Here is a 15,884-nt window from a genome sequence, read left to right as displayed (position 1 = left end):
ATAATTAACCAGTATCCTAGGGAATGAACCAGTATCCTAGGGAATGAACCACCGACCACCTATGTATATTATTTTGCTCATCCAGTTCTTGTTTTTGTTGCTGTATGTTCTGATGTTGGAAGTGACCCATAGCTGACCCTCCAGCAGGTTTTCAGAGGCAGTAAATCACAAGGGATAAGACTGCCCATCCTTCTCCCACAGAGCAGCTGAGGCATTCAAAGCTTGTGACTTTGGGATTACAGTGCAGCTTCTTACCACTAGGCTACCAGAGCTCCAAACCACTTTCACAGTACTTTTGTACATTTAAGTATTTCCCAAAGTTTAAGAAAACACTACTTCACATAAATTTTACATTTCAAGCTTTTTTTTTTTTTCAGAAGCCAAAGATTAAAAAATACAGGTACAATACTACATGACAACAACCGGTCAGAGTCAGCAGTGGCTGTCGCTTCCACATGGGTCATGTACTATCTAACTCACCACAACTCCCTTAACTAATTCAGTATTTTTCAACAGTTAGGTTTCTTTCCTTACAACACCTGTGGGCCTTGGAAGTGTTTCGCTTCATGACCATTGGAACAAATGTTTCTCTTCAACACTAACTTCCTTGACATTAGTAGAAAGTACTACTCATTCTGGCAGGATCAGGCTATAAGTCAACCATTCGAAACAAGAGCATTAAGTCTATATATTATGATGTAACTTAAAGATAAATCATTGACTCATTGTGTTGAAAAGGTGGAGTTCATGAAATTTATCCTTTGTTTCTTCAGATAGTAGAACTATACCTATGTATAAAAAGACAATAATTTATGTTGCCTTTGGGAAAACTTTCATTATGATCTGAACTTTTAAAGATCACCTAGTGTAGAGAATGATTTATTATTTTGATTAAACAAGCTTAGGATTTGACTGCTATTTTTTACTTTGCTTCTGTATGGTATTCTTTCTGCTAAAGTGAAAACCCTATTTGGTTTTTCTTTCTATGTTCACACAAACATTAAATGTCATTATTATCTTCATTGTAAAATAATCCCTAAAGCTCTGAAGACCCTTACTATATTGCCATTTAAACTTTTTTTTCCTCAAGTAAGATAAATTTAACTTCTTCCTAAGTCTGGCTTGTTCTCTCTCTCTCTGTCTCTGTATATTTATGTATATACATGTATACACTTATATACATATATACTCATATACATACATACATACATACATACATACATACATATGTGTGTGAATGTGACTTCTCATTTTATATATATATATATATATGATATAATTATATATTATAAAATTATATAACATATGTAAAATCCTCTGACTTCTCTCAAAGTTCTTCATATTACTCTGGATATAATTCTGGATATTTCATGAGCAGCAGTTCTTTTCCAAACTTGCTATATTTCCCCCCCCAATAAATTCAGAAATGCTCTGACTGAAATGGTTAAAAGGTCATGGACTCCACCTTGACCCTGTATGATGACTCTTTGATATCTGGAAAGCTAGGACTCTTTAGAAGGCAGCTTCAAAATGTTCAACCAGAATAAATAAATGTATTTACAACTGTCAAGGGAAGGTAGCGGAAAAGTAGGGGAATGGCTGGCTTCAGATAGCTTTTATTTGTTGGTACAGTGAGATTTCATAAAACTTTAAAGGACTTTAATTCCCAAAAAGATTCTCACCACTGGTCCAGTTGGCAACATCATGATGGATAATGAAGAGATTGGGATTGTTAACAGCTTCAGTTTACTTGGCTCTACAATCAACACTCTTGGTACCAGCAGCCAGGAAATTAAAAGATGAATTGCACTGGGAAAGTATGCCGTCAGAGACCTCTCCAAGGTTCTGAGGAGCACCGATGTCAGCCTGGAGACTAAGGTGTTACAATTACTTGCTATGCATCAGAGAGCTGGACAATAAATAGGGATGATAGAAGGAGAATTGATGCCTTTGAGCTTTGGTGCTGGAGAAGAGTATTAAATACACCATGGACTGCTAAGAGAACAGACAAGTTTCCTAGAGAGGATGAAGTCAGGCTGCTCTTTGGAGGCAATGATTCTGAAGCTCCGTCTGACATACTTTGGACATGTTGCAAGAAGGGACCAGTCCTTGAAGAGGGACATCATGCTTGGGAGGGTAGAGGGATGGCACAAGAGGGGAAGGCCCTCTGAAATGGATTGATTCAATAACTGGGGTAATGGGGATAGGCGTGTTGGAGACAATAAGATTGGCAAGTGATAGAGCAGGGTTTAGGGATATTGTACATCAGGTCACTATGAGTCGCAAGCGACTCGATGGCACATAAGTTTTTCTACGAGGATTGTGTGTGTGTGTGTGTGTGTGTGTGTAATTAATATGCTTGTGAGTGCACACACACACACACATACCCATGCACTCCTAAATTCAGTGATATTAGAAGAAATGTGGCAAGGCTAGTAAAAGAACAATCTTAAGATGCCTTACTGACATCTGTGTTTTATAGGCCTAAAATGATCTATTTATTTTTAACCTGTTCATTTTAACTAACATTAAAGCCATGTCTTTATTTTGAAGACTTTGACCAGCTATTTAACATTTATTCCTATATCATTTAGTGGATGAATTTTATGACTAACTCAATAAAATTAAAAGCTAAATTTAAAGTGTAACTAGGTCATGACAACATGGTACATATTAAATTTAATTGTGAAGTCAAGGTTTTTCTATTTTGGGGCCCTGATCTCTATAACTCCAAAGCCTTTTCGTTGACATTGCTATATGTGAATGTACTGGAAAAACAAGCTGATAAAAGTAAATAGTTATTCAACCAGGCTATCATTTAGTATAATCAAGGAGCTCTGGTGGCATAGTCCATAGGGCATAGATAGCACTGCTAACTCAACGGCTGTGCCTCTCTGGTGGTTCAAATATGCAAGCTTTTCAAAGGGAGAAAGATAGACAGTGTCCTCCCATGAGATTGCCAGTCTCAGAAAACCGACTGGAAGGTCAGCTGTGAGTTGGTTCCAACTGTATGGCAGTGAAAGGCTCTTTAATGAACACTTGCAATTCGATGGCAATGAGTATCCACTTCCTAAACAACATGCCTCTGGAAACTCTATGAACTTTGATAAATGACAATAGTTATAGAAAGGCTTCAGGTCTTTTGTTCATGAGGTCGCTATGAGTCGTGCTTGACTCAACAGCAATCAATAACAACAACAAAAGCATATCAAGACTAATAAATAATAAGCTACTAGAAAAATGGCAAGAGAGATCACTTTGTGGAGAAGGCGATACTTCTGCTGAAAGCCATCTGGATAGTTGGCACAGACTGAGGGATTTTAAACATTTTAAAGTGTTAGTTAGAGGTCTTTCTCCTCAAGAGAAAATCAACTCTTCTATTCTCTCATAGAAAATTGAGTCTGAAAATACATGTAACCAAATTCAAATCCAGTAACAAATTCCAACAGAAACTGCGTAATTAAGGCTATTTTTGTGATTAGCACCATTTAGATTCCCTGGATTTGCCAGAGCAAACATTGCAGCAGCAAAAAATTATTGCTAATGCTTGAGCCCAACAACAAGAGAATATCCCCCAAAGGATCGTTCAAGCCCAGCTGCAGCTGTGCTCCACCATATTTCTTATTTGAAAGCTGAGAATTAACAGGAAAATCAGGCTCTGCTGTGCTATGCAGTGCAGATGTGGCTGGCTAAAGCTATATTAATTTATTCAGCAAACAGTGTGCTGTCCATCCTAGGATTACAGGTATAAACCATATATAGTACTTAAAAGAAGTTTTAAGAAAGAAGATGATGCCAAGAGGCTGATATCAAAACAGCCACGGTCAAAGGACAGTGGGAGGCCTGCAGTGGAAATGTCAGAGGTAGATTAGGGAAGTCTTAGGGGCAGTTGCTCCATAAGATGTGTTAGTATAGAAGGATGTTCATCTTGGATCACTGAGGGGTGAGGGTGAGTGGTGAACGAATAGGGCAGAAGTGTGGGAATTTTGGGGGGCTTGGAAATTCCCACACCAAAACTATGACAAGTAGGAAGAGGATTAGCTTTCAAGAGAAAGAAAGTTTTACTTCAAGAATGACCAATTTGTGTGTGTAAGAATCATATGCAGAGATCTCCCAGGAAGTTTTATTTATGAGACAGACATTTAACCTATGTCTGGTTCTGAAATACAAACTGGACTATTTTTAAAATGTTACAGTTGTTTGGTAGCAGTAAGAGTGGATTAAAATTGGCTTATTTTTACTTTGCACATTCCCACCGATTTTTAGTACCTGCCACTCAGACTTATTTTCAAACTTTATAGCCTTCCTATCCTTAATTCTCATGACAACTTTGTCATTTTAAGGAAAAATTATTAAGAATGAGCAGACTGAGGTTTTGATGTAGAAATGAACCTTCCTACAGTCATAGCTAATATGACTGATAAAGCTTCGCCTCACATCCTTTGGGTATGTTGTTAGGAGAAGCTGTTCTTTGGAGAGGGACATCATACTCGGAGAGGGTCAGCAAAAGAAAGGAAGAATCTAACCAGGTAGACTGACACAGTGACTGGTGCAATGGGCTGGTGTATGTGCAGAGACTTTGTAGATGGCACAGGATAGGACAGTGCTCAGATCTATGAGTCACTATGAGCCATCCTTGACTTGGCAGCGCCTTGACTTGACAGGTCATAGAGAGAAGATATGAGCCCAGGTCTAAAGGACTCTCCTCCTTGACCCCAACCAGGCCACGGTTCCAGCAGGTCTTAAGAAAACTCAGTCAAATTCCCACTGACCCCCTTGCTTCTGGCAAGTCTGCAGTGTCCATGAAAACTCAGTCAAATTCCTACAGGCCTGCTCGCTCCTGGGCGTTCTCCTGGGTAGTCAGTGATGCCCTAGAAAACTGTTAAATTCCTACCAGTTCACCCAATCCTGGGTGGTCAGTGGCGGAACAAGGAAACTCAGTAAAATTCCAACAGGTTCGCTTGCTCCTAGTGGGGCTTAAGAGAACTCAGTCAATTTCCCACTAATCTTCTTTCTCCTGGCAGATGGGTCCCACAGCAGCTTCTGGCTTCGGCCAGGGCCCACAACTCCATGTTCCTGTAGCTCCCAAGCGAATTATTTTAATATATGTTCTGATTCAAATTCCTACTGTGCATGTTGCGCCACGTTGGTCTCTGTGCACCATGACGGTCCTTCGAGCGTCCCATTTCTATGCAGCTTGCTGCTCCTCTAGCTCTTCACATTGCTTTCTCCTCCACCTCCATCTGGGAATCTCTAGGAAATCTTTTTAACAACTGAAACTACTATTTCCCTTCTCAGATTTTTCTAGTAACTGTGGTGGGCAGTTCATAAATCAGCATTTGATTTTACATTATTTTAAAGGCTTCATTTGTCTTTCCCTTCTTTTTAGAAAAGATACTCATGAAAAACAGGAATTCAACTTTGTTTTTTCTTCTGTAGTTGTCTTTAGGTACTGTCGAGTATGACTCATAGTGACTCTATGAACAACAGATATGAATCCTGTCCTATTCTCTGCCATGCTCCTCATCTTTGACACCTTAATCCACAGGTGCAGTCAGTGTGTCAATCCATCTAACTGAGAGTCGTCTTCTCTTTAGCTGACCCTCTCTACCTCAAGACATGTTTCTTTTCAAGAAAAAAAACAACAACCCACAAACAAAAAACCCTAATAACAACATGTCCAAAAGGTAACAAAATCAACCCCAAATGACCCTCACTTCCTGGGTGTTCATGTACTTGAAGGGGCTCGGAGGTAATCTTCTGGGTCCTGAAAATAACTGTTATTGAGCCTGAAAATGGATTATCCCTTTACTGATTTCTGCTTAGGTTAACATCTTACTCTTCAGAGGCACCCTTAGTCAGAAGCACCCAACCCAAATGACTCAGAGAATTTGGAATACAAATATTTGTTTACCTAAATTGCTAGATTGTGATGATATAATGGTAATTTGCAAAGGAAAGGGATACATACCATAATAAATTCTGCAACGTAGGAATTTGCTTTAGATACAGAAAGTGGGCAAAAACTAGGAGTCTTCAAGAAAGCATTAGACAAAGCCTACCCTGCCGTGCACAAGTCATTACCATCTAGGAGTCCCTGCTTTGTACTGGGGGAAAAAAAATTAGCAACATTATTACCTTTAATAACCAAGATGTAGAATATATGCCTGGAAAGTTGGCTGATCTGCCCAAGAATGCTCGCAAGTGTGAAAAGGGTTGTCTAAAGTCCTATCATTCTGTTCATACTGTGAGAAAAGAGTGACAAATTGAGAGCAGACTTGTTAAACAGAAAGGAAATAAAACTTGATTGATCTGAAATTCTCAACTCTAAGATTAACAAGTAGTTCAAATCCAGGGTAATATATACAGAAATGGGGCTATTAAAAATGGGGTAAAAATAAAGTTGAAAGTCTGACTATACAATAATTCTTTGTAAATAAACCTTTGTTAAGAATTCTAAGGTTACAAAAGTTGTATTTACAAGAAGCTGCCCTGTAATCAAGAAGACAAGCGGTTTGAACCCACCAGTTGCTCTGCAGGAGAAAGATGGACAATGTTCTCCTGTGTGATTAAAACTACCTCTGAAAACCCACTACAGGGTCAGCAACACACTGGTTCCTACTCGATGGTACACAACAACAACAACACAAGGTTATGAAAGTCTATTTGAAAATAACAGGCCCATGTATGGAAGAGTAGAATTACCCCAAAAGATTTCCTTGGCTGTAAAATTTTACAAAAGCAGACTGTCAGGTCTTTCATGATGTCATTGGCTTGTCATGAGCCACCAACTTTTAAGTTAAAATTAGAGCACATAGTTTGTACCATCCAAGGACCCATATGAACCTCACTGAAAATACAGCCTGAAGTGAAAGGCTATGGTGACTCAGCTCACAAGCCATGTAAAGAGCCATAGGGAATCACCTCTTAACAATATCCATCCTTCATGTCTTTATTGCCTTAACTTCTGGTGAGTTTTCCCATGGCCATTCCTTCAACCACAGCATTCACTGTGACCAAGTGAGCTAGGAACCAAAACACACAGCTTGTCTTACACAACTGTATGTTTATGTCTACTTGTCAACTGAAGTCCAGGCAGCAGTATTATGATAAACCGTATAACTCATCTGCAGGTTATATAGTCTACTATTTGTGAGTGTAAAACTCATGAAGATGCTACAGTATTGTTTTCACTGTTTGCCAGATCTGTCTGTCCATAATTTTACAAGTGAGAGTCCAACTGTTGAGTCACAGGTAATAACAATCCAAAAGCCAGTAAAGACACTGTTTCTTGTTTTATGTGCACTGAGTTGCCTGTGACCCTATGTACAGCAGCTCTGAATCTTGCCCTTTCCTGAGCCAATTTCACTAATTCCAATGCACCAACCCCTACTGCTGAAGATACCGTATCAATCCATCTTATCTGGGGCCTTCCTCTTCTGCACTGTGCCTCCACCGTTTCAAGCATGATGCCCTTCTTCAAGGACCCATCCTCCCTGGCTATGTCCCCAAACTATGTGAGATGGAGCTTTAAAATCTTAGCCTTCAGGGAGAAGGTCTCACCTTCTCCAAGACTGACCTGTTTGTTCTCCTGGCAGTCCATGGTATGTTTAAGACTCTTCTCCAGCACCACAACTCAAAGGCATCAATTCTTTTTCTGTCATCCATAGTCACTGTCCAGCTTTCTGATGCATAGCAAGTAATTGTGAAGACCATGGTCTGGATTAGGCACACCTTAGTCTATAGACTGACATCATTGCTTTTCAGCATTCTGGAGAGTCCCCTGACAGTAGATTTTCCCAATGCAATTCGTCTTTTGATTTCCTGACTGCTATGCTAAGAATGTTGATTGTGGACCCAAGTAAGCTGTAACTGTTAACTTTAGTTTCTTCTCCATCTATCATGGTGCTGGTCCAGTGTAAGAATCTTTGTCTTCTTAAATGCTGAACTTCAGTACATATTGCAGACTAAATTCTTGATCTTCTGCAGCATTGAGTCCTGCACATTTAGAACAGTGGCCATGCCCATTTTGGTTCTGAATAGAGCTGAAGTTGAATAGCCCAGTAGACAGCACTGTTAGGCAGTTGTCTACCAGTGAAGCTAGTAGATGGCTGAACTATCAGTGAACTAAGCCCAAGAATGTAAAAAATATCTGGGAATCATTTTGGCCTTTTGTTTCATTCTGGTCTTTGCAAGACCTTTTGCTTTCATCCTGGATGAGATCCTTGAACTCATCTGTTCTCACATCATTAGTGCTCAGTGCTTTAAATCTATTCTTGAGCTGGCTCTTAAATTCAGGTAGGACTGACTCGAGGTCACATTTTGCCTCTTCAGTACTTGTTTTCATTTCTTTGGCTTCAATTTGAACTTGCACGTAACTGATACTTTGTTCCCCAATCAGCAATTAGTCTTTTCTTTTAATGCTGATATTGAGCTTTTCCAATGATTTTTTACATATGTAGTCAATGATTCCTGTGTAGTCTATCAGTCCATATGTATAGTATCCATTTATATCTTTTAAGACAGGTATTTACAAGGAATAAATTATAGATTGTACAAAATTTAGTTATTCAACCTCCAGTCCCATTTCTATCACCAAGTCCTTAATTTCCAACTACTAGTCCTTCTTCTTTGTTTCCAACTTTTACATTCCAGTCACCAATTCCCTTCCTAACTATGTCTGGCCAAACAGAACAAGGAGCTAAAATGTTATTTACTCCTTAAAAAAATTCCATTTATGCTGAGTGAGGTATCTCAGTCACAGAGGGACAAATGCTATATGGTGCCACTGTTGCAGAATGAGGCTGACATCGGGATGGGGGTAAGACTGAGAAAAACTGGATGAAATATGTTTATGGCATTGAAGTCTTTGGGGGAGAGAATATTTTATATTTTATGGCATTATATTTATCGTAAGAGTATGGAATGAGGGCTGCAGAGTGGATTATATTTGGGGTTGGGGGATGTGTGTGGGGGATTGTGTACCAATGAGGGAGTTTTTCTTTTGCGTTTGAAGGAGAGGAGCAAACGGGGGTGGGGTGGGGAGAGGGGTGTAACAATGAATGAATGGAATTCCAAAATCTCTGTAGATGTTCATTGAAATGAAAAATAAAGAAATTTTAAAAAAAAAAAATAAAGGAAAAAGGATGACTTGGAAACTGCTGACCTCTTATGGCTTTCCAAAGCCTGCTGACTCATGATAACATGTTGCCAGGTATTGTATTAACAAGAAAGTGTGCATGTGTTTATGAGAATACATTTCTGAGCTCTTGGTGAATGCCATGGCTTAGAGATTGTAATTGTTATGTTTACAGCAGTTTCTTTTTAAATGCCATATATATGAATAAAGAATTATATGTGTATATAAAAAAATTCCATTTAAATCATATTTCTCTGCTAACCCAACCACAGAGGGAATTGGAATCAAGATCAAGGATGGAAGTGGTTGGTAGATTTTAAGTTTTCAGCTCTTGGTCTGGAAATGACCTCAGGTGACTGGAGACTTGGCCAAACCGCTTTCTCCCAGGTCTTCTGACTGGCAGTGCAAGGTTGCCCTTGGAGGGCAGTAAGATACAGAGAAGGAGCCAAACCACTTCAATTATTCTCCAGCAGACCCCAGTAGACATGAATAACAGAACTCCAGGTAGCCAGAAGCCAGCAGAGTCTAGGTGGCTTCCACCAAGTGCAAGGCCCTGGAAGTTGGGGCTTGGAGTGGTTTGAGGTAAAGCAGATAAGAGAGGAGGTCCTGTGGCGAAAGCTACAGACCAGCAGTATGACCCACCTGTAGGAGAGCGCTCCACGTGGCTGCACTAGTAAGAGAGGCTCCGCGCCTCCAGCTGAGTGAAGCCCCTCTCCCTCTGGTCCTTTTTAGTCACCACTTTCTTTTAATGAAGCCTAATAAATTTCAAAAGTTGGTGGTGATGGTTGTTTGTTGTTAAGTCAGAACCCACCCATAGTTGACTCTCCAAAGGGTCTGCAGAGGCAGTGAGTCACATGGGAGGAGATAGCCCATCCTTCTCCTGGGATGGTGGAGTAGCTGGACGGTAAAAATGAGTGCCAGCGGGAACTGCAGCACAACTTCTTACCATTGGGCTACCGAAGCTCCTGCAAAAGTTAGTAGAAAGCCTCAATTTCTGGACCTTTGTCTTTAGCTGTTGATGTGTGTATTTGAATAATAGTTGTATTAACAGTTGTTTTCCTTGAATGAATACACAGCCAGCACTCTTGATATCAGCAGCCAAGAAATCAGAAGATGCACTACAATAGGAAAATCTACCGTCAAGGACTTCTCCAGGGTGCGAAGAAGCAAGGATGTCAGTTTACAGACTAAGGTGCACTTGATCCAAGCCATGGTCTTTTCAATCACTTCCCATGCATCTGAAAGTTGGTCAATGAATAAGGATGACAGACGAAGTTTTAGAGTGGTGCTAGAGAAGAGTATTGACTATTCCACACACTGCCAAAAGAATAAAGAAATACATCTTGGAGAAAGTGCAACCTCAGTGCTCCTTGGAAGAAAGCAAGGTGAAGTTTTGTGCATACTGTTAAGAGGGTCAGTCAGTCCCTAAAAAAGTCATCATGCTTTGGAAGGCAGAGGGTCAGAGAAAGAGAAGCCCTTTGGTAAGGTGAACTGGCACAGTAACTGCAACTATAAGCTCAAGAATATCAGAGGATAGCAAAGACAGGGGCAGAGCTCAGATTCAGATTCATTATTCATAGGGTCTCTATGAGTCTTTGTAACTTGATGGCACATAACAACAACTCTGAATCAAAGATCCAATGAGTCATAGCTTCACTTTGTGAGGAGGGTGCTATATAAAGGTTTTTCCAAAAGGAAAGTGGTCATATAATCTTGTAAATCAGAGATGCTAATGAACAAGATTGGTTTTTGCCTTTAACATTCCAATTCCATTTAACAAACAAGTTTGCTGGCCCTTTAAAACTTTTGAGCCTGTAAGTACAAGGCGGCCCACCTCAAACTATCATCTTCATTACTTACACATTTAGCCTGGGACTCTTGTATTTAGAAAAACCATGACCCATACAGCAGTGACATTTAAAAAGAATAATGCTTCTTAATGTGTTTTATTTGCTCCTCATTTACATGAAAATTATTGTCAAAACAATACTTTTAAATAAAGTTCATCCTAGTCTGTGATATTTGCTGTTCTATGGTCATTATAAGCAGCCTACTGATTTAATGCGTTATGTGTTGGGCTGTTAACTGAAAGGTCATCAGTTCAAACTCACCAGGTTTTCCGAGGGAGAAAACTGAGGGAGTTTCTTCCATTATTTATTGGCTTGGAAACCCAATAAAGGGTTACCATGAGTCAGACTGACTTAACTGCAGTAAGGGATTTTAAGTTTCTGTCTTATCATTACAGCATCTCTTCAAATTATCATAATTTAAATTTAAACAAACTTTAAATTTTGTTTTAACATAAGGAATAGGGGAGTTTTGCAATGGTTAAGCACTCACCTAGTAACTGAGAGGCCAGAGGCTTGAACCACTACTTGCCTTGGAGGAGAAAGATGTGATGATCTGTTTCTGTAAAGATGGTAGCTTTAGAATCCCTATAGGACAGTTCACCAAAGGTATTGCTATGATTCACATTCAACCTGACAACAATGGGTCAATGGCATGGGAGTTGATCTTAATATTTAAGCAGTTTAGGAGTTTATCATTCTGTCAGGTTTATAGACTTATTCCAGGGTGGTAAGGCCCAAACACTTATCTCTAGTTTCCCATGATGTTTGTCTTTTAGAAATAGTCCCTTACAACAGTCAGGACTTACTTAAAAAAAAAATCACAATGACTTACTGTCTGAATGAAACTAAAGTTGGGATGATCGAATGCATGATTAGTTGAAGGGAAAGGAAGCCAACTGTCCTAATCAATCCTTAACTAGCATTACACTCCTCATTCCATCCTTTCCTAAGAGAATCAGCCAAGGAATTCTGTAGGCTTCTGACCATAATTGTAAATTTTCTTTACTCAGTCTAGGTGTTGATCCCTGGAATCATTTTTTTGAACAAGGTCAAAAACCTTTCCCAGAGGAGTTTTTGTTCTAGTTAAGAGAAAATCTAGTTTTCTCCACTTGGATCTTCCACTCACTATTTCCAAAGTCAAGCTAAGAAGGTCATGTGATACTGAACTCATACATGCATGCGTCAGGAGAGAAACCTAGAGTTTAGGTAATCTGACTCTTTTTATAATAGGCAGTAAACAAACTTTCTCTCTGCTACATAGAAAACTATCAAGATTGTTCACTACTCAAACACCACTGAAAAGTTGGGACATAACAAAGGGAAGACAACTGATTAGGATGTAAGAAATTTGTGGAGACCAGTCTCCCAACAACTAGGTAACGGGTAAGATCTGTTTAGACACAATATTAATTTTTTTAGATACAATATTAATTTTTAAAGTCTTTATAATCTTATTCAGTTTTCCTTCCCAAGGCTTTCCTGCACTTATATCTTCCTTGTGTGCTCCACCTTAAGGGATGTTTGTCTGTTTTTTAGCTCTTGAAAAGAGTTTACTGTCTTAATTATCTAGAGCTGCTATAACAGAAGTACCACAAAAGGGTGACTTTCATAAACAAATATTTATTTTCTCACACTTTCTTTCGGAGGCTGCTGTTGTTTCATGTCAATCTAGAAAAGACTCATAGCTGACCTTCCAATAGCTTTTCAAAGGTTGTAAAGTCACACTGGGAGGAGATTTACCATCTTTCTCCTGCTGATAATTCAAACCACCTACCTCTGGGTAAGAAGCACGACGACTCCTTATCACTAAGCCACCAGAGTTCCTTTTGGAGGCTAGAGGTCTGAATTCAGGGTGCTATCTCTAGGGGATAAAATCCGGCCATTCGGAGCTTCTGCTCCAGAGCAACTGTCTTGATTCTTAGGATCTCACTCCTCCTCTCTTACTTCATTTGCTTGCTTACTTAATTTCGTTTATATCTTAAAGAGACAGACTTAAGGTACATCCTACACTAACCAATGTTGTTGTTTTTAAGTGCCGTCAAGTCACAGGCGACTCATAGCGACCCTATAAATGAAAGTCCTGGACACCTCCCATATAACTTTTGTCCTCTCTTCAGGTTCATAAGGTTTCCAGAGCCAAGCTATTATGGAAGGGGATGCCAATTCTGCTTCCAAACACTAACCAATACATAATTAAAAGGACACAATTCAATTCACAAACACTTATTTGGTCTTGTTATTGCTGGTTGCCTTTGAGTTGAGCACAACTCACAGCAACCCTCTGAACAAGAAGCCTTTCTTTCTGTAATTATAGACATTTATCAAAGTTCACAGAGTTTCTAGAGGCATGTTGTTTAGAAAGTGGATGCCACTCCTCCTTCTTACCTATTTGTATTCCAGGGAAAAAAATATCATAACAAAAATTTCTTACCAAGAAATACTGGAACCTCAAGCCTTAAAACCTTATACTTGTATTCTGCTCATTTACTTGATATTATGATGATCTGATTTTTTGACAGATTGTCTAGAAAATTCTTTAAATTCACTGTCATATATTGATTGTTCCCACAGCTAAACAGAAGGCTTCCTGTGAGTATGAAATATACTTTTACACAACCAATTCCTAACTCAATTCCTTTTAATCAGTGTTACTTACCAAGAGATAAATTCTATAGCTTTTAAGTTCTTCATAAATATATTCAGTACAAATAGAGAATAAGCAATAGCTACTTTTCCCACTGAGATCTAGAACTAAGTAGTCAAGAGACCAAAGTAGATCTCTGTAATTTAAGTGTTACACTGCCATTTCAAATTGGCAGTCTTCTCTGAATTTCATTCTCCTTGCCAAGGAAACAATCAAGTACTTATTCTGATGCCAACAGAACTGTGGGAAGAGACCAAGGGATTTGTATTTCCCTGAATTTTTAATCCTTCGAGATCTACAGTGACCACATAAGCATGATTTCCTAGTATTTTAACAATTCTGTTATTAGAGAACAAAATTTTAGAAAATATGGTATGTTTATAATAATTATTAACATGATCATGAAAATGGTCAGATCAGAAAACAAAACAAATTATAGTTAAAGAATTTATAGTACAAAGTTTAAAATGAACACAAAAAGTCTTCAATGGCATCTTTTTAAATTAAATAGTAATTAAAAATTATCTCTATGGATAATTATTAATCTAAAGATTCAATTCTTCTCACAAAGTACTTGCAATACGATGAACCAAAGGTCAGTGCTTCTACCATTCTGAAACTGCCAAACTCTACTTCTAATTTTGTCTAACACTTTCTCAAAGACTCCACTAGTCCTATATTCTGATATAGCACATATTCTGATTCTGTAGGTCTGAGGCTGATCTGAGAAATTTTTATTTTTAAATATGTAACACAGAATAATTCTAATTCTCAGGAAAATGAAAAAAAATAATTGTAGGCCTTTTAAGACATTTACTAAAAGCAAGATCTGTGGGACAATCAAGTCACAAGCATATATTTGCTTACTATAGGAAACTGCATATGGCAGCTTTAAAAAAATTAATAAATACTGAATTGACAACAAAAAATACTTAGGAAACACACAGAAAATAATATTGCTATAACAACTTCCAGTGAACTATCAATTAGTTCAAGAGAATACACTATACAAGTATACTTCATTGTTGGTGGTCTAGTAGTAAAGAGTGCTGTCAACCCAAAGGCACATGGTTCAAATCTACTAACTGCTCCACTAGAGAAAGATGAGCAATCTCCTTCTGTGCAATGCATATCTTCTGAAAACCCTCTGGAGGGGGAGACATGAGTCAGTTCAGCATTGACATCACATAACAACACACATACCATCTTAATTCTGTGCTGATCATTTATCCTTCAGAAGTACTTCCACTGAAATATATTCAAATAATTCTTTGATTTTCCTTAATTTTACTTTTGCTTTACTAATGAAATAAGGTGTTTACTTTACATTATTTTAAAAGTTATTTAAGTGACTTAATATTCTGGGAAAATATGCTACTGCAATTCAGTCACTTGTAAATATCTGGAACTCATTCATTTTTTTCTTCTGTGTATTACTTAATTGCTGTTGTGTGCTATTAAGTCAGAAGCAATCCATAGCTGACCCTCCAGTAGGTTTTCAGTATTGTGGTTCTTGCTAAGTGCCATCGAGTTGTAGACGACTCATAGCGACCCTGTGAATGAAAGATCTGAACACTTGTATAACTTTCAGTATAAGTAAATCATAAAGAGGAGACTGCTCATCCATCTCTGGCTGGGCAGTGGACAGATTCAAACACATGCCTTTGGGGTTGCAGTGCAGCTTCTTACCACTAGGCTACCAGTCTCCCTATATTATATTGTATATATCAAAAGAAGATGGAAGGAGTACACAGAGTCACTGTATCAGAAGGAACTGGCTTACACAGAGGAATTTCATGAAATAACATATGAGCAAGAGCCTATGTTGATGAATGAGGAAGTTTAAGTTGCTCTGAAGGAATTGGCAAAAAACAAGGCTCCAGGAGTTGACAGCATATCAATTGATTTATTTCATCAAATAGACGCTGACCTGGATGTGCTCAGTAAGTTGTGCCAGGAAAACTGGAGGATAGCCAGCTGGCCCACTGACTGGAAGAGATCGATATTTGGTCCCATTCCAAAGAATGCTGACATAACAGAATGTGGAAATTATTGAACAATATCATTGATATCACATGCAAGCAAGATTCTGCTGAATATTATCCAAAAACGTTTGGAACAATATGTCAATAGAGAACTGCCAGATGTGCAGGCTGGATTTAGAAGAGGTCATGGTACTAGGGATATTATAGCTAATGTTAGATGGATCTTGGCAGAAAGCAGAGAATACCAGAAGAATGTCTATCTGTGC

General features: G+C 38.6%; 1 protein-coding gene across 1 annotated transcript in view; it reads right to left on the bottom strand.

The window, feature by feature from the left end:
• The window catches only part of PPP1R9A (protein phosphatase 1, regulatory subunit 9A), a 347,596-nt gene that overhangs the window by 76,114 nt on the left and 255,598 nt on the right, over positions 1 to 15,884 (bottom strand).

Source organism: Elephantulus edwardii, unplaced genomic scaffold, assembly GCF_000299155.1.
Source record: "Elephantulus edwardii isolate Elephantulus edwardi_28Jun2011 unplaced genomic scaffold, EleEdw1.0 scaffold00007, whole genome shotgun sequence".
Classification (NCBI taxonomy): domain Eukaryota; kingdom Metazoa; phylum Chordata; class Mammalia; order Macroscelidea; family Macroscelididae; genus Elephantulus; species Elephantulus edwardii.
This window is presented reverse-complemented; position numbering and strand designations above follow the sequence as displayed.